We start from the raw sequence: 23,681 nt of genomic DNA, 5'->3' as shown, positions 1-23,681 counted from the left end.
TTTTTTTTTTTTTTTCTCTTTGTGGTTTGTTGAAACTCTGGTTATATTAATCTTACCACTTAGAGTGAAAATTTCCCTCTATTTTGTATTTTATATTACCATTTCAGGGTTTTTTGCTTTGCAGTAACTTTTGTGTCTTATTTTTAATAACTTCTTTTGTTTTTTACAGATTCTAGGAATTTCACCTTGCTTCTAAATGTTATTACCACCATAAAATACTTATGATTTTAATGTTTATGCATATTTAATTTTCTAAATCACTATATGTTGTCTTATGAAGTATCAAAACTGCACCAGAAGGCATTCCTGCTCCATTCATTTCATATATGTCCAAAGAATATGTAAGAGTAAAGAACTTTGAAACGGCCTGCATTTATAGATAAAATAAAGGTCTTTCTCTAAGTCATAGATTTCCGACTCAATTCTCTGTAGATCTTAGGCCATTAGAAAAACACAATATGTGGGATGCCTGGGTGGCTCAGTCAGGTAAGTGTCTGTCTTCAGCTCAGGTCATGATCCTGGGGTCCTGAAATCAAGTCCTGCATCAGGCTTCCTTGCTTCTCCCTCTGCCTGCCGCAACCCCCTGCTTGTGCTCTCTCTCTCTGACAAATAAATAAATAAAAATCTTTTAAAAAACCATAATATGTAATAGTAATTGTATTCTCTATCTCTATAACAGATATATGGAAATTACTTAAACATGTATTACCTAAATTACTCCTGATAATAAGTATATAACAAATCAGTCTAACATAATTGTCTGTTCTTTCTTTCTTTCTTTCTTTCTTTCTTTCTTTCTTTCTTTCTTTCTTTCTTTTTCTTTCTCTTAGAGACAGAGTACACAAGCAGGGGATGAGGGAGGCAGAGGGAGAGAGAGAATCCCAAGCAGACTCCAAATTCAGTGTGGAGTCCAATGCAGGGCTTGATCTCATGACCTGAGCTGAAATCAAGAGTTGGACACTTAACTGACTGAGCCACCTAGGTGCCCCAACTGTCTTTATTTTTAATTTTTTTTTATTCTGAGGTAATTATAGATTCACAGGTAATTGAAAGAAATAATAGAGAGCTAACATCTACCTTACCCAGTTACCCAATGGTAACATCTTGCAAAATTAGAGTATAATACCACAACCAGGTACTATTCTTATTTCAGAGTGGAAATACACTTAAAAACGTCTTACACTGGTAATCAATAATCTCCAAATAGGCAGAGAGCCAATTAGATGAATGCCAGAAAAGTCTATTTGCAGAGGGCGGGGGGAGCAAAAACAAGGCATAAACTTAAGAAATGTGTATATAAGGAAATGTCTGTATAAGGAAAACTATCATATTTTTCTAAAAGACACAAAAGGAGATTTGAACAAATGAAAAAACATGCTATTTTCTCATACTAAAAGACTCAACATCATAAAGATGACTATTTTTAAATTTAATACCAACAAATATACTATTAGGTTTTTTAAAATTTTCTTCCTAGAACTAGTTAGGTTGATCATTAAGTTTATATGAAAAATTAGTAGCAAGAATCATCAAGAAATTTTTAAAAGAGAACAATGAGAACAGACTAGTTCTACCTCTAGCTAAAGGAATATTATGTTTTAGAACATGGATAGATAGCATGAAGCAGAATAAAAACATCAAAAAACAAACCTCAGGAAAAAAAAAATTAGAATGAGGTGAAGGTAAACCAGTAAGGAAAAGGCAGACTTTTATATAAATAATATTGTAACAACTTCATATCTTCATAGAAACAGTTAAAATTCGGTCCATTCCTCACATCAAAAATAAGCATAAATTCAAGATAGATTTTTAATTCAAAAGAAAAAAAAAGTAAAACTGGAGATGTATTAGAAGTAGGTGAATTCCTTTTAACCAAGAGTTACAGAAAAATCTTCCTAACTACGACTCATAACTCAGAAGAAATAAAAAAATGATTGGAACCTAGGTCCAGAGAAATGAAAAAAATATAAGAAAAGAAACCTTTGGCTAGGCAAAGCAAATGACAAAATAAGAAAAGTATTTGTAATTTTTCTCAGAGACAAAATGTTGGTATCACTAATACATAGAGAGGTCATAGAAATTAAGTCAAATACTAACAATCTGGTAAGAATACGGACAAAATACATGAACATATAACTCACAGAACAACAAACGCAAATGGATTTTAAAATCATATTTTAAAAATGCCCAATCTTGCTCATAAGAAACAAATAAATAATAATACAGAAAAAATAAGGAAAGAACTTGTTTTATTAAAAGTTTGAAAACATGTTTTTTGGCAAAGCTATAAGGAAATAAGAATGATCATTATTTTTCTAATAGGGATTCAAAATGGTACAACTCATAAGCAGGAGACCATACAATATCTAAAAACAAAAAGTGTATTTGCTCTCTAATTCAGGAATTTTCAGGAATTTTTACCAACTTGCAAAATTACAAAATGGCTCCTAAACAAAAATATTCATTGTAGTATTATTTTAAATAATTAAAGGTTGGAAGCAACCTTCTCTGTTGAGAACTGAGGAATGAAATATATAATATCCACAATGAAGTACTCTGCAATTGAAATTTTAAATTCAAATTGAAATGACATTAATTCCTTAAAAAAAATATATAACCTTACCTTTATTCTATATAAAGCGGTAGAAGTACTCTTATTTAATTCCTTGCTACATTTCCAAAATTTCCTTTTATTAATAAAAGGACATCTTTGATAAACATATCTTTCAAAAATGTATCATATATCTCTATTTTAATTTCTTAGGAAAATTACTAAGAGTAAAATAACTGGATGAAAGGATAAGAACAACCTTATAGGTTTTGATGTATATATCTAAATTTCCTCAAGAAAAGTTATGCCCTTTCACGCTTTTACCAACAATATATGGAAAGGCCAATCTGATAACACTTTTGCACATACTGTAAAATCGTTGAGTTAGATATTTTCCAACATGTTGGGTAAAAAACTGGTATTTTACAGATCTCATTTGAATTTCTTTGGTTTCTAGTAAAATGGAATAATTTTTCAAAAATCTTTTTGACATTAATATTTATTTTTGAATTTCCCATCTGTGATCTTGGCCTGCCTCCCAATTCAGGTATTCAATTGTTACTATTTCAATTTTTATAAATATTTTAAATACTGCAAATATTTATCTGTCAAACATATGGCAAATTTATTCCAGTGTGTCATTTTTATTTTTCATCTGCTCCTTTTTAAAATTATATTTTGTGGGGGACCTGGGTGGCTCAGCCTGTTGATTGCCCAATTCTTGATCTCAGCTCAGGTCTTGATCTCAGGGTCATGAATACAAGCTCTGCTCTTAAAAATTAAATAAATAAATAAATAAATAAATAAATAAATAAATAAATAAAATTATATTTTCTGATTAATGCAAGTAAATGATATAATGTGAAAATTGCAAAGAGTCATGCTTATAGTAGATAAATACAATGTATAATCCAAAACAGATAAAGTACACAAATTATGAAGCATAAAGGAATGTTCTTTATAAACAAGAACTTGAAATTCATATGATTGACTTATTTCTGGACTGGATTTATGCATGGAAAATATCTCCTTTCTTTGGGGATTTAAAATCAGTCTGGATACATTGACCATTGGAACATGTGAACATCAACTTGGAACTCCATGAACCAATGTCTTCATGGAGCATGTAGTTTTTAAGATTCCTGTGCACAGAAGCATAAGTAAGGTTTACTTTCCAGAATCCACCTGATTTTACTCTACATTTTTTAGTTTTAAATATCTAAAAAAAATATTGACTAATAGACTAAATCTCTGAATTGTAGACATTCTAATTAGTAAAGTTTTGCTTTATTTGGCTTCCCCAGATTTTGCCTCCTTTTAAGAAACTCAAGTATACCTTCAAATGGACCATCTTCAAATTGCTGCAATTATGCTACATATGCTGAAATTTTAAAAAGCAGCATTTGGATTTAATTTGAGTGGGATTAATTCTCCGAGTTACATCAAACATGGTAGCTCAATGAATCTGACGTGTTTTCATTAGATGGAAACTGTCTTCCTTTTGACATTATAGTGATTAAGCCAGATTTATTAATTATACTTGAATTTGTAGAAGATTCTGATCACTGTTCTAGCACAGGACAATTATTATATAGCAAGTCAAATGAAGTGTCAAATTCAAAACCCTAGAGAACTTCAGGTCCCAGAAGAACAGAGAACCCTTGAGATACTAAAACTTGTCTAGAGTATATCAGCATTAAATTATCTATGCTGAAACAATTCTTACAAAACTAATATTAGAATCTTGAGCTTCCTTTCAATACATAGATAGTAAAGAAATATATAATTTTTCACATCATCTAATCAGTTATGGCCTTTTAAATTTAATGAACCGAACTGGAAACTTCATTCTCATTCTATATCCCTTTCCCGTTTTTTAATTCTAAAGACAAGTTTTATAATTTTTATTTCCAAGATAAAGTTTTAGAACTTCATATATCCTAAGCCACATTTAATATATTAAGGTTTTGATTATGGGGGTGCCTGGGTGGCTCAGTTGGCTATGGATCTGCCTTCAACTCAGGTCATAATCTCAGGGTCCTGGGATGGAACCCCATGTCAGGCTACTTTCGCTTCCTCTCCCTCTGCCCCTAACCCTGCTTGTGCTCTCTCTCTCTTTCTCTCTCAAAAAAATAAAATCTTTAAAAAAAAAAAGATTTTGGGGACACCTGGGTGGCTCAGTCAGTTAAGTGTCTTCTTCGGCTCAGGTCCTGATCCTGGGGTCCTAGGATCGAGTCCTGCATCCAGCTCCTTGCTAAGCGGGAATTCTACTTCTCCCACTGCCTCTGCCTCTCTCTCCCTGTCTGTCTCTCAGAATAAATAAATAAAATCTTAAAAAAAAAAGATTTTGATCACGTAATTTTGGATGTCTGTCCCACTTTGTTTTTCACTTGACTTTGTACAGATTTAACATTTGTTCCTGCTGCCAAGTCAGATCCTTCTGATGTTTTTCAGGCTTGACAATTTGGGGATTTTTAACATGTTTTGGATTCAATTTTTATTATTAAAATTAGAGAGGCTTATTATTAAAATTAGAATTCATTCAAAAAGAAATAAATTTTACTTTCCATATTGCATTTCTAGGCACAGCCATTTCAATGGGAATTTGAAAGATGGATTAGGGAATTCTAGCTGTTAATTGATCTGATTCTCCAATTAGCAGGATAGACATCTGGCCATTGACTTTTTCCTTCCAAGAATTTTGGCTGTTGGGTAACAGAAGGAATTCACTCTCTATGGGAATGCTGAACATTACATTTTGAGAGCAACTGCATTAGCAGGGTCAAAAGCAATTGTGTCAGAATAAATCTGGCCCCTTCACCTTGCCTGTGTTGCTTTGGGATGCCTCTCAGGCCTGGTTTGCTAGCCAGCATAATCAAGTCAATGGGAGCTCTTTGGTAAATAGAGGCAGGGTTATCACTTGCATTGTAATTTTGTTTATAATATGTGTGCTTAGAGATGATATTCCCATTCAAAGATAAGAATCACTCAGCTGTTTTGTAATTATTTTATTCTTTTCTGTTTTAATATTAAATACATCTAAAATATATTCTGTATAAATTCAGAGTTTTACCATTTTTTAAATTTTGTTATGAGATCTTAGAGTTTATTTTTTAAGTTTTTATTTAAATTAGTTAATATACAGTGTAATATTAGTTTCAGGTGTACAATATAGTGATTCAACACTTCCATACAACACCTGGTGCTCATCACAAGTGTACTCCTTAAACCCATTACCTATTTTACCCATCCCTCCAATCCCTCCCTGTTGGTAACCATCAGTTCATTCTCTACAGCAAAGAGTCTGTTTCTTGGTTTGCCTCTTTTTTTCCCTTTGCTCATTTGTTTTGTTTCTTAAACTCCACATTTGAGTGCAATCACATGGTATTTGTTTTTCTCTGACTGACTTATTTTGCTTAGCATAAAACCCTCTAGCTCCAACCATATTATTGCAAATGGCTAATTTTATCACTGTAGAAAAACTATCATTGCTGCTCCATGGACAGAACAATGTAGACTTTTTTAAAAGGATATTAATATGAATTGAACTGAAATTTCTCTTATATACTATTAACATTTTAGCTAAATTCATGTCAGTATTTTTAGATTTCCTCATGTTTTATTGTTTATAAATTTCAGAATATTTAAAATACTGTTGATGAGGGGCTCTTTCTTGTGCAGTTTAATGGAGATGCCTTTAGTTTTCAAAAATAAGTAATATCTTTATTATTATTCTATACACATATTACTTTTCATGTATTTTTTTTTTTCTTTTTAGCTTACTGTGGGCTTTTTTCCTATTCTGATATTTTTAGATTTTGGAAATAGTTTTTGAAACAACTATAAAGATGGGATGAAATTTATAACAGATTTCTTTATATTGGCCTATTCTTGCATTCTATTCCACCACAGTAGATTAGTCTCAAAATTCCTGTGAATTGGGGCTGATTCTTTTTTTAATATGAAGTAATAAGATAGATCAATATTTTTATTTCCCATGTTTCCTTTTTCAGATTTTGGTTCAGAGTTATGCAAGTGTCATGGAAAGAACAAAAAGTGTTATTACTTTTTCTGTTTTAGCAGAGAATTCATGACAAGGAAAAGTGGTGCCTTAAAAGTCATAAAATAAAAACTCACCTCTTAGGCTTTCTGGGCAAAGAATCTTTGTTCGAGCAATAAAAATTCAGTAGTATAAAACCCAAAGGGCACACAGTGATGAACTGGATATTTTTTCCCTCAAATCACATTCTTGAATCATGCTTCCACCCAACCCAGATCCACACATCTCAGTCCTCTGAAAGAAGAGAAACAGCAAGGCAGCATAGTGGTTAAGGACAGTCTTTGGAACCAGACACATTTAGGTTTGAAAGCCAGCTTTGATCTTAAAAACCTGATTTCACCTTTCTAAACCTCAGTTCTCTCTATGTAAAATAGAATAAAAATACCTTGCAGTATACATTTATATTCAGTTTAAATTCAAATAGTACCTTACATCAAGGATTAGTGAGGGCTTTGGAGAGAAAGCGTTTTGCTCTTTTGCTCTGTTTTTTAAGAAATCCAAGAATACCGTGTCTCCAACTAATAGTTGATGTAAAAATTAGTTATCCATCAGGTAATTCTTAAACAAACTGAATTTTGCTACATTGTCAACAAATATATTAAATGTTTGGTTCATACACTTACAAAGATCTCAAATATTTTTTGACCAAAGACTGTCATTTCTAGACTGATTGAAGATCTCTATATTAATGCAAGCTGCTGTTGTCACCAAAGAAAAATGAGTCATCAATCTTTTTTTAATTTCTATCAACAAAGCAGATATAGTCCTTTGAAATGAAAAGATACAATCCAAGTTTAGTTTGGGATACTAATATACAGTTTCTCCTTTGAAAAATAGCAATATAAATCCCACAAAAAGGGAGTTAAAGCAAATCGACAATAGTGCTGATACTGTTATTTAAATATTGTATGTTGATTGATGGCCATGTAAATATTTGAGTGAAGACACAATAATTAGATACTTCCTATCCTGTCTTCAATATCTGAAATTTGTGCAAAGAATTCCTACAAATGAGGAAGAAAATAAAAAATGGTCAAAATGATAGTGTAAATGATTCAACAGTCAATGTGTTATTTAGCAGATTTCAGTGAAATGTAGTGTTGCAATTCCACTTCTAGTTTGTAGGTTCGCAATCCAGGAAAATGTTTGCAACAGTGCAAAATGGAACATGAACAAGAATACCCATCCTATTACTGTTTTGATAATAAAGAGATATAAGCAACCTAATTGCAGCAGATGCTGTTGATGCCCTAACCATCTCCCCTTTATAAGGCTTTTTGTGCACCTGTCCCACAACTACCATGGGTATGGTCACTAAAAACTTCACACCTGCACCTTTCTCCAGAGACTCAACCTTGGTTGACAGAAGCTCAGGATATGCTTACAAGTTTTCCAAACCCACCTTTCCACTCATTTTCCTCTATCTCGTTCTGTCTCAAGAGTCTTCCATTAGCCTATAGATGACTGACTGATGTGGAAATAAATAACGCAGACTCTTTGCCTCTCGGTGGGGCAACCTCTGAAGTGTAATTCACACTCAAGAGCCCCTTGGATCAGGCTGAGGCTAGATGAGTCCTGAAATCACTTCTTTACCTGCTTTCCTCACTCCCTTACAAGGTTTTCCTTGGAGAAGTCCCTCAATAAATGACTTACACACAAATTTTTATCCCAAACTTTGTTTCTTGGAAGCTTGAGATAAATATTGTATCTGTTAGAAGAAGAATTCTTAACTGAAATATGACATAGGTGATGATGGACTACTCTGCAGTGGTAAAAAGAAATGAATCTACCTACATAAAGCAAAACATAATTTTAGGCCAAAAAACAAAGAAAAAAACTTACAGCCAATACCATCAATGTAAAATAGGCATGAAAATAATACTATCAATTTCTAATTAATTGTTTATTTGGAATCAGAAAGAATGGGGTATAAAAACTGAATTGAGTGTGGTAGATAGAGGAGAGATATAAAATAAAGCAATAAAAATTGTGTATGGGCCAGTGCTGAAAGTGCATATGAACTGAGGATTTTTCTACATGAATTTCATGACTCTGTCAAAAACGACAGAAACAAAATAACAATAATACAGTGGTTGCTTCATGAAAATTTTTACTCCCTAACCTGTAGTTCATTTCTTTTTCCTTTCCTGATTAATGGATAAAAGTATATCTAAAAACACTTTTAACTTATTTTGGGAGTATACACATATAAAAAAGACATTCAATTATTAATGATTTTCTGAATTATAATATATTTCCTTTCTATTTTTTCTACCTGCTCCCTGCTTTACTAATCCCTCCTTTAGTAACTTTCTAGATTACTATAAATATATATTAACTGGTCCTCTTTTTTAAATTTTTATTTTTATGTGATTGTTTACTGGTTCTTTTTTTTAATTTTAAATTCATTAGCCAACATATAGTACATCATTAGTTTCAGATGCAGAGTTCAGTTATTCATCAGTTGCATATAACACACTTAACTGGTCTTCTTGATACATTATTGGATAAGTGGCATGAAGATGATTTTGAATGCTACAGCTGCTATTTTTACATATGGAAACACAACTTCTTTGCATACTTTCTTCGGCACTATTCACTGACACATTGTCTCTAGACATTTTGCTATTTGGCTGCTACTGAAGAATTTCACCAATGTGTCTGCAATAAAATTTTCAGAATAATAGTATATTTAAATGTTTATATTTTGAAAGCTATTGATAAAAATTTGGAGGCAGAAAACTTAAATAAAATTTTAGTAATTTTATAAGTAGGACTCCAGAAATTCTAAAGAGACCAAGTCACTTGTAAAGGAAAGACTTGAAAGTATTTTATAACTCTTTGGAATAGATTCAGAAAATTAATATTTTCCATCAAAGAAATGAGTAAGAGAAGTGTTGGTGATTAAGACTGTATGCAAGAGATGAGACAATCTGGAAGAATAATTCATCACCGTCTAATATTGTTAGGTTTTGATTGTGTGCATGCATACTCTCCTTTTCTTAAAAAGAAAACACCTTCCTTTGGAATTTATTATTCAACAACTTATGGCAACATTCAATACTCATATAATTTATGAGATATGATTGGGGAAATGAAGCTGATATTCTTGTATATAAGTGGAGACATGTAAAAGGAATAGAATTGTTGACTATTATAATTCAAGAAACATTCCACATCATCTTAATCACTCTCGTGTTCAAAAAAGCTGATACATCACAGGGCTTAAAGATTATTTTACTGGATTCTAAAAACTGAGTATTATTATTATAAACTGATGTCTTTAAAAAATCTAACACTTGAAGAAATACATTGAGCTTTCAGTAATTCTCAACAGATACAGATTCTACCAAGTACTTTTAATGTTGATATTTTTTAATGGAAGCCAATCTACATAATTTCTATAACTCAGTCTTTCAAATGCCACTCTTGGGTCCTGAGAGAAGAATCTCAGTATTATTTGCTCTGTGGTGGAATTATAATTATAGATCAAGTCAGTAATTAAAGTCTGCTGTATATGGAAATAGATTCAGGTCACTCCTGAATCTGACATACCTGACTTAAATTATCTGTGAGTTGTCATTAAAAAATTTACATTAGAACTTGACAAAGAACTATGAATCTCCAATTGGAAATGATTACTTCAGGGATTTTTTTTCTTTTTAGTTTGGAAATCATGACAAATATCTTCTGGATGTCCTTGAATTACTAAAATTTTAGGCAAAGATGTGTGTCAGCATAGGTGCATTTACCAGGTAGATAGCCTATAGATTTTCATCAGACTCTTCAAGAAGATCTTGATCCAAACAACGACAACAATAACAAAACCCAACACATTTATTACATAACACCCAACACATTCTCTGTCTCCCTGCCTCCTTCTCTCTCTTTCTGCCTCTCTCTTAATCATTTCTCTCTTTGAGTTAAACAAAAGTCCAGAGAGATAAGTGGACTTGTCCTAAATGGACTTGTCCTTGTTGCATGGTTAGACAGAGCTGGGACTAAAACTGCATTCTTCTGCTTTACAGTCCAACTCTCGTTTCCATTAAATCAATGGTCTTTCATCTCTTGTCAATATTTTGAAAGCATCAGTCTCGCACTACGGTAAGTACTCTATTAAGGCAATTATCAAATATACCAAATAATGATAGGAACTTATACTGTCTTTAGTATTTAAATATGCATTGTCACATTTTGCTTACTTAGGACCTGAAAAAAATAAATTTCTTCCTTTCAACTCTGACTCCTACGCAAAACTGTTAGGGATAAAATAAAACTGTCCTTTCCATATGTTTGATTAGTTGCCTGACAGGCTTTGGTAATTGAAACTAATTGAATCATTAACCTACATATACCAAAAATTAAGTCTGTTTTGATAATAGTCACATTAGAATTTGATGGATGGTTATTAGATGTCAACCTTATGCTTCTTACTCTTAAAAAGCTGTCTTAAAGTAAATAGCAGGCCGTTATATCCGAGTAATAGTTCAGTATATTTTAAACATACCCAATAAAGCCTATACACTGCTAAAGCTCAAACTTTGGAGAAATCTTGTTACTTCCATGGGTCTTTTAAAATTCCCAACATATTATCATTTTTCACTGTATCATATTCTTTCATCTTTTGTCGTTATTGTATCAGCCACATTACATCAAGACTTCAAAATGATTAACTCATTCAAATCATCAATCCATCTTTTAATAATGTTATACAACAAATTAGTTTTTATCATTCTAATGCACTTGTCATTATTCTTGTTTCCTTAAAATTGAAGTTGTTAAGCATACAGGTAGGTGATATTTAGGTCAAATGATCTTAATTCAGTTGCATTACTCTTTTCAAAACTATATAACACTAACAAAAGGACATATATGGCTCAGCGTAGATGAAATTTAATTGTTGGGATGGAAGGAATGGGCAGGGAAATGTGTGTCTGAGCCTTTCTATAAACAATAATTTTAATATCTGATATCTTTGGTAGATTCTTTTGCAAAGTTATTTTTTAAATGTGTAATATTTCCACAAAATTATAATACAAAGGCACTATTAGCATATTACGCTGAATAGGAAATCCTTTACTTCATAACACAGATGGTGAACGAAACAGGAGCCAAGAACTGAAAAATAGAAAGATCCCTCAGAACTTCCAGCATGGCAAATAATTCATATCATAGTACAATGTATTAGCAATTTTTAAGTTACTTTAAATAAAACTCATAAAGAATTTTCTTGAGATATACTCTTATAAAAAATTTCGAGTTACAATACATCATTGCTAACTATATTTCTCAACACACACACACACACACACACACACAGAGAAGGTAAATATGTGTGGTGATAGGTAAATAAGCTTGATTGGGGACACCATTTTACAATGCATATGTATATCAAAACATCATGTTGTACGCCTTAAATATATGCAATGATTATTTGTAAATAATATGTCAATAAAGCTGAAAAAATAAACTTAAATGAATTGAGTACTGATTAAAAAGAGTTTTCTCAACAGTTGGACATATTTGAATTTTCCGTCGATAAGTTATATTTGTAGCAGCCACACCTTTCCATGTTACAAAATTTCCTACAAACAATAGGAGTTAATTCTCATTATCCTGGCTTGCAAAAACTGATAATGCAAAGACAATGACCCCCCTCTTTCTACATATCAATAGAGGAAGATATAGAATACAGGAAAGATGTTTGGATCTTTAATGTGAGAACCTGAAATACTGGAAGATGATCTTGATGCAGAATTGTGAAGCAGCTTCCTGGCTGCATTGGACCTTGCTTGAGTCTGAAGAGTGGAAGATTGCAATTAGGTGAACAGTTGTGAATGTTTGGTGATCATAAATAACACCTCAAGGTATCTGTCACAAACATGTGATATGAAAGACACAGATATACTAGCAATACCATGTTTTTTTGTCTATGTTTATAATTAAATGAAACGCCAAATTTTAATTAGAGGTTAGGGAAAATAAGGTTTAATAATTTTCTCATCCAAGTTTATTAAACTGTCAATTCTTTCCATAACAACCAGCTTAAGTGGAGCACCTGGGTGGAACAGTCAGTTAAGAGTTGGACTCTGGGTTCTGGCTCAGGTCATGATCTCAGGGTCCTGGGATTGAGCACCCCACACCCCAACTCACCTCTGCCCCATGTTGGACTCTGTGCTGAGCAGAGAGTTTGAGACTCTCTCCCTTTGCCCCTGCCTCTTGCCTCTCACACTGTACTCTCTCTTTCTCTCTAAAATAAATAAATAAATCTTAAAAAAAAATAGCTTAAGAAAACCTAGTGGTTTCTCACAAAGCATCTGAAGTATTCTACTAATATGTATAAGAAGAATAAAAGCATAATAAATATTGCGACATTTTCTAGTTTATCTTTACTTACAAATTACTGATACAAAAGGGCTTAAAATGGATAAAAAATTTGCCAACAAAAGTTGAGGAAAACAATATTCTAAATCTATACAGCATCAATAAATAGTAGTTCACAAAATGATGACATACTGAACTATAAGATTATATACATCTTAGTGGTTTCTTCTAATAGTTGGGAATATGTAATTGAGAAGGGACTTTCTTGAGTAGAAATATTTTCAGAAAAAATTGACTAAACAGTTTAAATGAAAAAGTATAAAAAGGATCATCAAAAAGATTTCCTTTAAGTAATACTCAAGTCTTTTTAATATATTCTATTTTGTTTTATCATATGAAAAACAATTTGTCAGAATAAATTTGTAATATTAGATATTTTTTATTGAAATGGGAATGATAGAAAGCAAATAAAATTTCAAAATAAGAATAACCAAACATACACAAACAGCATATCAAGATAATTCTAAAAGGAACACACATATTTCAGAAAGGATTTAATAAGCCCAAAAGATACTTTTTATATAATAATTACTCTGCTTAACCATAAAAGTCTTTTTCAATACCATTATCATAACTGTAAAATAAAACTAATTTTTTATAACTTATTCTATTACATTTTAAGTTTTTAGAGATGTTCTTAGTATCTAATCTGGAGCTGGTGAGAAAAGATATTCTAGATTCTACAATGATTTTCCCCTACTTCTGTAAGATTAAAACAAGGTGAATGCTAAGGTCTAAATATGAGGATAAAGTTAAGTCCAACAATTAGATTGATTAGATGTTTCATCACCCCATGTGATTGGATTTACCAATATGTTGATGCTAAGTATTGAGCTAAGTAAGAGCTGGCAGGCAAAGTAGAAGCTAAGCAAGTATCTAACCTGAAAAAGTATTTAATGCAAAGTGCAAATACTTGTACCCGAGTTCTGAGAAAACCAGGTGCATATTGATTCAGAAGAGAACTGCCTAGCCCCTAATATTGCAGAAGGATCTTGTAAGAACTAAATATTTCATACTGCAGTCAAGGATCCTGACTGAAACTATTGTTATTTTATAACAACCAATCTGTAAGGTAGGTAGAGCAGACATCTACTTTATATATGAAGAAACTGAGTCAACAGTCAGCGTTGTCCAAGATCAAACATTGATTTACTTCTGGGGTCATGACTGAAATGAACTTTCTGGATTACCATCCCACCATTCTTTCTTTCATATTGTGTTCAATATCAATAGATATGATGACAGTCATATAATTAACCTATCCTTTAGCTCAAATGAGTATATTAACATAAAATTTATGTACAGTATAAACATCTTTGCTCAAATGAAAGATACTGGCCTAAATAATGATGACTCTGACTTTTTGTAATGATTCCTTTATACTAGACATGATTTAGCTTATTGCTCAGCACAATAAACAGACCATTAACTACTATATATAATTGAGTTAAAATAAATTGCTCTTTATCTGGGTTTCATTGGGCTAACTTAATTGGCTTTATTAATAAAGACAATTTGTAATAATAGTAAGGATAATGTGTGCGACCTAATTCTTCACTATGAATATTTAACTGATACTTTAATTTAATGTTTTGATTTAAGATAAAAATAATTCAGGGCAAATATATAATTATCTTATAAATATGCTAATAATAAAAATTTAAAAAAACAAGATGTTTTTAAGTGTTCTCCTTTAAAAAAATACATAATTGACTGGCCTTCTGAGGTAGTTTTGCATTAAAAAATACACTTAAATATACATACAGAGAATGACAGAAAACAAATGAATTGAAAATGATAAGAAAATAACCTTCAGATACATAAAAATTTATGGAAACGATAGGATAGATCAATGAAACAGAATAGAAAACCCAGAAATGGACTCATGACTATAAGGTCAACTAATCTTCCACAAAGCAGGAAAGAATATTCAATGGGAAAAAGACAGTCTCTTCAATAAATGGTGTTGGGAAGACTGGACAATATGCAGAAGAATGAAACTGGACCACTTTCTTGCAACATACACAAAAATAAACTCAAAATAGATGAAAGACCTAAATGTGAGACAGGAAATAATCAAAATTCTAGAGGAAAACACAGGCAGCAACATCTTTGACCTCAGCCACAGTGTCTTCTTATTAGACAAGTCACCTGAGGCAAGGGAAACAAAAGCAAAAATGAACTACTGGGATCTCATCAAGATAAAAAGCTCTGCACAGCAAAGGAAACAATCAACAAAACTAAAAGGCAGCCTATGGAATGGGAAAAGATATTTGCATATGACATATCTGATAAAGGGTTAGTATCCAAAATCTATAAAGAACTTATCAAACCCAATGCCTAAAAAAATTGAATAATCCAGTTAAGACATGGGCAGAAGACATAAACAGACATTTTTCCAAAGAGGATATCTAGATGACCAACAGACACATGAAAAGATTTTCAACATCACTCATCATCAGGGAAATACAAATCTAAACCACGATGAGATACCACCTCACACCTGTCAGAATGGCTAAAATTAACAACTCAGGGAACACAGATGTTGGTGAGGATGCAGAGAAAGGAGAACCTGCTTACACTGTTGGTAGGACTTCAAACTGGTGTGGCTACTCTGGAAAATAGTATGGACATTCCTCAAAGAGTTAAAAATGGAACTACCCTATGATTCAGCAATTGCACTACTAGGTATTTACCCAAAGGATACAAAAATACAGCTTTGAAGGGGGGGGGCACATGCACCCTGATGTTTATAGCACCATTATTAACAATAGCTAAATTATGGAAAGAGCCCAAATTTTCATCAACTGATGAATGGATTAAAAAATTATATATATATGAAATATGTACTCTATTATTATTTATTAGTAATACCTTATTAATAGTATATATATATAACAGAATATTACTCAGCCATCAAAAAGAATGAAATCTTGCCATTTGCAGTAACATGGATGGAGCTAGAGTGTATTATGCTAAGTAAAATAAATCAGTCAGAGAAAGACAAATACTATATGATTTCACTCATATGTGGAATTTAAGAAATAAAACAGATGAACGTAGGGGGAAAAGAGTGAGGCAAACCATAAAACAGACTCTGAACTACAGAGAACAAACTGAGGGTTGCTGGAGGGAGGTGGGTGGTGCGATGGGTTAAAGAGGTGGTGTGTATTATGGAGGACATTGTTGTGATGAGCACTGGGTGTTACATGTAAGTGATGAATCACTAAATACTACTCCTAAAACTAATATTACACTGTATGTTAGCTAACAGGAATTTAAATAAAAACCAGAAACAAAAGAAAAACAGAAAGAAAGAAATAGAAAAGAACTTACTCTTGTATTGCTGGTTGGAGTGTTCTACAAACATCCATTAGATGTTGTTGGTTTGACAGTGTTAATGAGTTTTATATGCTAGACAGTTTTCTAATTATTCTATGACTTGTTGTGAAAGGGGTGTTGAAGCCTCCAACTGTATTTGTGGATATTTTTTCAATTCTATCATTTCTGCTTCACATATTTTGCATCTCTGTTGTTTGGAACTCACACATTTAGATTGCTATGCTTCTTGGTGCATTATCATGTCCCACTCTATTGTGCTGTATCTCAGTATCGAGGTCCCCAGCCAGACCAAACAAGTCTTAAATTTATTTTACATATAATACCCATGGGATTCAATTGTACTTAGCAAGAGATAAAAGGGAAATTTCAGGAAAAAAATTATTTGGACACATTTTGATCATTACACAATCATTTAACTCTTGAAAATACTTTGTATTAATTGTAAAAGTTCTACAACCTTCAAACATAGAAAAATAGAAACAAAATATGTCAAATTACACATGCCTTAAAGAGATGAAGGTAATTAAATCAAATTAATTCAAGAAAATTTTATTTCATTTTTGGCTTAATACTTTTAATGCCTAACTGTATATATGGTTTTCAATGCCCATTTTATATAGTGGTAGATACATGTAATTTATATGGTGATGTAGTGGTGAGTATATATAATTGATATGCCTGTTTGTGTGTGTGAGTATGCTCAAACAACTTAATGATAGTAATACATGAGTAAAAACTTTTGGGACCACTCTATTGTAGGTTCTACACCTGCTAACTGCTGTCCCAAGCTCCATAGCTCATGTATTGAAACAGCAATATACAGCCTGATAAACATATATGCTCTAGCAGGGATGCTTGGTACTGGTTTATATCTGACTAGTAAAAAAATATGTTCAACTTAATAGCCAATGCACCTTGAAATATTTATGTGTCCTTGTTTTATGATCCCAGAGGTAAGATGTGTTTAGAAGTTGATAATGCTATATTATTTTTCAAACAGCCACATAAAGCATTTGATCATGTGTCAAGACTTAAAGAAAGTGGAAAGAAAAAGGAATTTTATTATTTGACCAACAATTCCAAATTATGTTTCATCTTTTAAGAACATTAAAGGGTAATGCACTCAAATCTAATTCTAATAAATGCTGCATTAACATTCTCATGCTAACAGCATCCAATTACTGCTAAACTCATAAAATGAGGGTTTCATAAATATAAAATTTCAACTGTGTTTTGAAGTTTCAAGTCTGTTTGTTGCTACATCCCCAAACTGTTTTAACACATCACCATGGCAGCTAAATATTAGGCCAAAACCAGATTACCTTATAGCAATCACAAGGTATACACCATTCATGTATCTTCGATGCATTATCAGCAAAGGAGGCTCTGGTATTAAACACTGCTATTGCACATTATTTTTGACACCATGTATATTTACCACATCTAAATGCATGAAGAAAAAATATTCAGTGTACATATATTTTAGGGATTTTTGTGCTCTTTTTATAGGTCCAGAAAAATGAGTATAGAATCAATTTCCATGATAAGGCATTTATGGAAATTTTGGGTCCATGGAATAATGTCTAATATTTTTATTTAGTAATCTTCACTACTAGTAAGTTTTTCTTTGTGGTAGTATAATAAATTTTCACTCCTTTTAATACAGGATAAATATGCTTTCCTTTCCATAGAAATGACAGCTGTGACAAGTCCTATATATATACATTACTTTCAGAAGAGGAGTCCCTACATAACCTAAGAGCTTGACCCAAATTAAGATATTTATTATTGCTTAAAAGTTTATTCTGTAACTTAGGCCATAGTCATTCCATAACCAGGAATCCTACAGGATAACATTTAATCGTGCCTAAAAAAGTGCTTTGCAAAGAACAGGTTCTTAATAAATATCAGCTCAACAAAATGATGTGATGGATTACTCAGTTCTCATTCCTTCTATCTACCTATCCTTTCCTTTTTTTCTCTCTTTTCCTTTCTCTCTTTCTTTCTTTCTTGGTTTGTTGTTGTTTTGTTTTGTTTGGGTTTTTTTTTTTTTTTGACTCAATATACCACGTATTAAAAAAAGCAAATCTGAGAAGTCTAACTAAATGTAGCAATCTAAGTGTCAGTACCAGGAAAATTGACATTAAAATGGTTGAAGAAGCATAGTTGTCTCTGGAGCACTACTTTAAATCTTTTAATTGTCTAAGTTTCTATGAATACATTTTAATATATTTAATATTTCATAGTGTTTTATGGTTTTGCAAAATAACTGGCTGCACGTGTTACAATCAGCTTTACATGCAGAGAAACCATACAGCCTAGAAGTTTGTCACACACCGGATAAATAAATATACTCACCCTATATCAGGATAGCTCTGTTTTTCTCTAAGGCAGCAAATGGTAAACTGAGGCTGCATTTTTATTAGACAAAAGTCTGCAGGGAGGTTCTATTCTCTTTGGGTTCTATTCATAAAAGGACCATCCTAAGCCCAACTCTATGTCAGGAGTCCTCCCAGAGGCTATTTTCTTAATTGCTGCTGAAGTGATGACTCACTGCTGGAGGAAATGGACAACGGAATTCAACAATATGAATGAAAATCCCTTTAAAAGAGTTAAAATGACTAATCATTGGAAGATGCCCACCCATTATTTTTTTTAAAGCACATTCTCTGAGATTTAATGTATTGCAGAGAGTTCGATAAAATAACAAATACTGCTAATGTGGTGAAACGAAAAAGTGATTTTCTCCTTTTGCCCCTTCCACCTTCTCCCTTGTCCCTAGTTTCCAAAGTGTGGATTCAATTTGAGGAAAACTATGAGTATCTCAGTGTTTTTATTCTTTTTATAACAGATGGGATACAAGCCAAGGTTTACAAACTAGTGGCCCAAAGGTAGCCTTATGAGTTCCACTCAGTATTAGAAAAATCAAAAAAGTCCACAGATAATGTGGATTTCCAAATTCTCTCAGTAACAAAATTGACTGGAATAAGTTGGCACCCTCCTTTTAATAAACAATTAACTCTTTATTGCTATGGTCACCTACATGTACTCCCCTTTCCCCACATTCTCTAACACCTGTCTCTTTCACATATTTGCATTATCAATACTTGCCAGTATTATGGAAGCATTTGAAAGTGAAAGTCTCTGTAAAACAGGGTAGCCCAGTAATCACACAGAGTCTATTTAGAAAGGAAGGCACAGAGTTTTCTATATTCATGACAGCCATTTTTAAGAATAAACATCATAGTGTTACAGTGTTATGAGAAGGGCTTAACCTTAAAATAGTTGCTAGTACTTGGCACTATGTTTTATTTTTATAAAATAGAACAGTGACAATATTTAGTCTGAATGAAACTTTTGCCTTGTGAAATCAACAATGGGTAGAAAAATATTTCCCAGGCTTAGCATTTGCCAAGAAGGAGCTAATAATATATTTTGTGTTATGCCAAAAATCAGACAGTTTGTAGATGTAAATAGGACATGTATTGAGGTATAAAATTCAGGACATTTTAATGTCAAAAGCTATAGAAAGTTTCTGATGATTCTACCACAGACAGTTTTAAAACATTCTGAATTTTTTTAAAGACTAAGAAAATGAATACTTGTACAATTTTCCAATAAGCCACAAGACATCTGAATAGACATATTTTATGTGAATGATCAATTTATGCTCCTGGGTCTAAATATGACCAATATATTTTTTCATAATATTTGTAGTAGAAATATGATTTATCTCTCTTTTCAATTATAAAATTGTCTGCTAGATGTATTTTTTAAAAAAACAACACAAATCTTTCTGTATTTCTATTTCCATATAGCTTATCAAAATCAGAATTCTAATTTTAATATCTCCAATTAAATCAATTTAAAAAGCTTCTACAAATGTTTGACATCATTGTGGTAAAATGCTACCAGAATAATCCTTGGGTTAGCTTGATTTATTTACCTGATAACTGTGAATTCAGAAGTTATAAATTTATAGCAATGTTACAGAACATTCAAGAGAGAAATTTATTTATGAATCAAACTGAGTGTTGGTATATTTCATGATGTGCAGTTTATTAATCCAAATTATTTTGTCCTCCAGCCACAGAGATTATTATCTTTTGGGGAACTTATATTTTCATGTTTCAAAAATATATATAACTTTAAGATTACATTATTATAACATAAGGATTACTTGTATCAATACTATACTAAGATAACTATCTTGTATATTTACAATTTAAGTGACTTAAAAATGTTAAGACTTTTGCTATGCCTATTCCTTAAGATGAATGATCATTGGTGCTACAAATATATCGACTCTAACTCTGTAATTAATATAGCTTTTAAATATACTAACCTGGAAATACAGATATTATCTATAAAACCTTTTGGCCAAAAACACAGTAAGACCTACGATATGCATTTGTTATATAACATTCTGGTTACCAAGTGAAATTATCTCGTCCATTTGAGTCCTGCATGTACATGTATCTTATACTTCCATAGTTAGTATGGTATACTCAACTATGAATTATCATTATATGGCAAAATGTGGATATAATCTCAATGTCATCTTTTAAAAATCTGTTCTTTCAGACTCATAATGTCTGTCTCAGCATCAATTTAACAATCATTTGGTCAACAGTTTTATTGAAAAGATCGGGGGAAATAATATGCTTAAATTTCTAGCATAGTGACTGACATAGTTAAACTTTGAAAAAAAAAACCTGCCTTCAATGTTACTTTGTTTTCTTTTCCTCTATTATGCAAACAATCATTTTCTTTCTTCACTCTGTCTACACAGATGCTATTATCCATCAATTTTTAGAGCTAATCAAGTTTTCTTTAAATAAATAATTTTTCATGATTAAAAACTTCATGATACCGGGGCACCTGGGTGGCTTAGTCGATAAGCGTCTGCCTTCAGCTCAGGGCGTGATCCCAGGGTCCTGGGATCGAGCCCCGCATCAGGCTCCCTGCTCTGCTGCGAGCCTGCTTCTTTCTCTCCCACTCCCCCTGCTTATGTTCCTTCTACTGGCTGTCTCTCTGTCAAATAAATAAATAAAATCTTTAAAAAAAGACCAAACAAACAAAACTTCATGAAACCAAATGAAATGTTTCTGGTTTATGTTATATAATTTTCATGTTTCTTAAAGCTGAAAGAATGCAGTTTTAGCATCATGATTAAAAATAAGCACTCTAATGTCATACTGCCTGGATTTAAATGCCAGCTCTAACACACTTTAGTCATGACCTTGAGCTTCATGCCCTTTCAAAGTCTAAATTTTCCTCTTCGTAAAATGGAGATAATAATGCTAACTGATTTATAGGGTTATTGTCAGGAATAAATGTGATAATCTACATAAAATCTATCAGCACAGTGCCTACAAAAATGTGCCCATTTAGAATAAAGATCAATTTCTATTATTTACATTATATGCCAGTTTTTGTGCTATTATATTATCCAAGTGAAGTCTCTGTCCTCAAAGAATTTACCATTCTGTAAGCGGAACAGGAGATGAGAAAAGCATATCAAAACTATTTTTGTGTTCACCATGACGGAGATAACTACAGGAACAATAGAAGAGACATGTAATTCTCGTCTTAATGGTCAAGAAATTATATGTCTTAGCAAATATATGAAGGATGAAAAAATAGTCATCCCGGTCAAATGGAAAATCATGTATTTTTCTGACCAGAAGCACCTCCTTTTCCTTTAGTGAAGTATCCCTCACCAAAAGTACCATTTACATGGGCATTTAGGACCCACATACTGCTGTCTGTGAGAGTGATCCTGTGGTCACACTTGGTAGCATGTGATCCAAACTTTTATGAATTTCTTCCCCCACATTTCGAGATTTGCTATCAAAAAGCAGTGAAAGGAAGTATCTTTCCAGTGGTTGGAACAGTATGGAAATATAATATAATATAATATAATATAATATAATATAATATAATATAATATAATATAATATAACAAATGACTGTTGACCATCTTTCCTGCAAGGTTAAGAAATCCAGTCAGCTGAGATAGCGAGACAGTGGTGGCTAAAAAAAGAAGAAACAGCTAAATCCAGTGGTGTTTGATTCCTAGCTTCCAGGTGTTCCTAAGGCTTAAGTCTTTTCATGCCTTTTTGGTGTCTTAGCTTCATAATTATTCCTTAAATTCTCTTTTCTAAAAACTTCACCTTTTTCCCTCAGCTAAAAACATAAAACAAGTTATTTTATTTTATTGGCAACCAAAATTCAGAGTTTCCGCCAAGAACTGTAGGCAAAGATGTGCTTGGTGGGTTCACAAATGTCAAAGTAGGGTAATCTCTAATTCTAACTTGACATTTGAAGCTTGATTCTAACAATCACTTAATACTTCTTTCTGTGAAGAAGACATATGTCTCTATTTTTAGCTAAAAGTTTTGACTTTGATTCCTCCCCACCAAATAGTTTCTTTCTTATTTGTGTTACTCTAGAAAAATTAATTCCTGCTTTGGTCAAGTTCCTATTGGTTACATCTAATCACAACTGGACTTTTCTCATTGCCCTATTTGTAATTCCAGGATAGCTATACCAGGTTTAATGTGAAATCCTTCCGGATAATCGTCTCTGTGACACAGTGGACCTCACGTATATTCATTGTTTCTTGATCTGCAAGTGTCTGCATAATTTTTCAGCAGCCTTCCATGTTGTGATATTGTACTTTCAGCACACCACACTCTTTCCCACCACTCACACCCATGCAGTGATTTCTCCTTGCATAGCTTAATATTCTGGGTAACAATGTTTTCGTCAGTTCTGACATACATGGAAAATGAGGTAGGTAAATAAATTAGTATTTTAAAAAATCAAAATGAACTTGAAATGCAATCTAAAATGATGACATTCCCAGTTTAAAGTCCTTCAGCAGATTTCTGTTACGGCTAAAATTGAGACCAAAATCATCGATTTGCCCTACAGGCCCCCGCAAGGTAATATGAACCATGTCCTATTTCTAGCATCATCTCCTGTCCATCCCATTGATGTTGGCCTTTATTTACTATCTAAAATTTATCATTTTTCCCAGTTTCTGGGGCTTGCAATGGCCATTTCCACTTGTGAAACATTTCTTCTGCAGACATTCTTACTTGGTAAAAATCATTTAACTCTCAGCTCCAACTTTGCTTTGAGAGAAGACTTCAACTATTCACACAAAGTTTTAAGTCCTGTGTATTCTGTTTTATATTCTCAGATACTCTACTTTTCCTTCAAAGCACGGTTGGTAATTGTATGATTTCGTGATTGTGCAGCATATACACATATATACATACATATATATAAACAGCACACATGAACATACACACACATCTTCCTTTCTAGACTAGT

The 23,681-nt window shown here is 32.3% G+C and overlaps 1 long non-coding RNA gene across 1 annotated transcript in view; it reads right to left on the bottom strand.

Annotated features, from left to right (window-relative positions):
- The window catches only part of LOC103672221, a 162,340-nt gene that overhangs the window by 3,502 nt on the left and 135,157 nt on the right, over positions 1–23,681 (bottom strand). The window contains exon 4 of the long non-coding RNA XR_571131.2: positions 6,689–6,845. This is a non-coding gene — a long non-coding RNA (uncharacterized LOC103672221). The remainder of the gene's footprint in view (positions 1–6,688; positions 6,846–23,681) is intronic.

Source organism: Ursus maritimus, unplaced genomic scaffold (genome assembly GCF_017311325.1).
Source record: "Ursus maritimus isolate PB19 unplaced genomic scaffold, ASM1731132v1 scaffold_5, whole genome shotgun sequence".
Classification (NCBI taxonomy): Eukaryota; Metazoa; Chordata; class Mammalia; order Carnivora; family Ursidae; genus Ursus; species Ursus maritimus.
The sequence above is the reverse complement of the archived record's forward strand: the minus strand, read 5'-3'. Positions and strand labels throughout refer to the sequence as shown.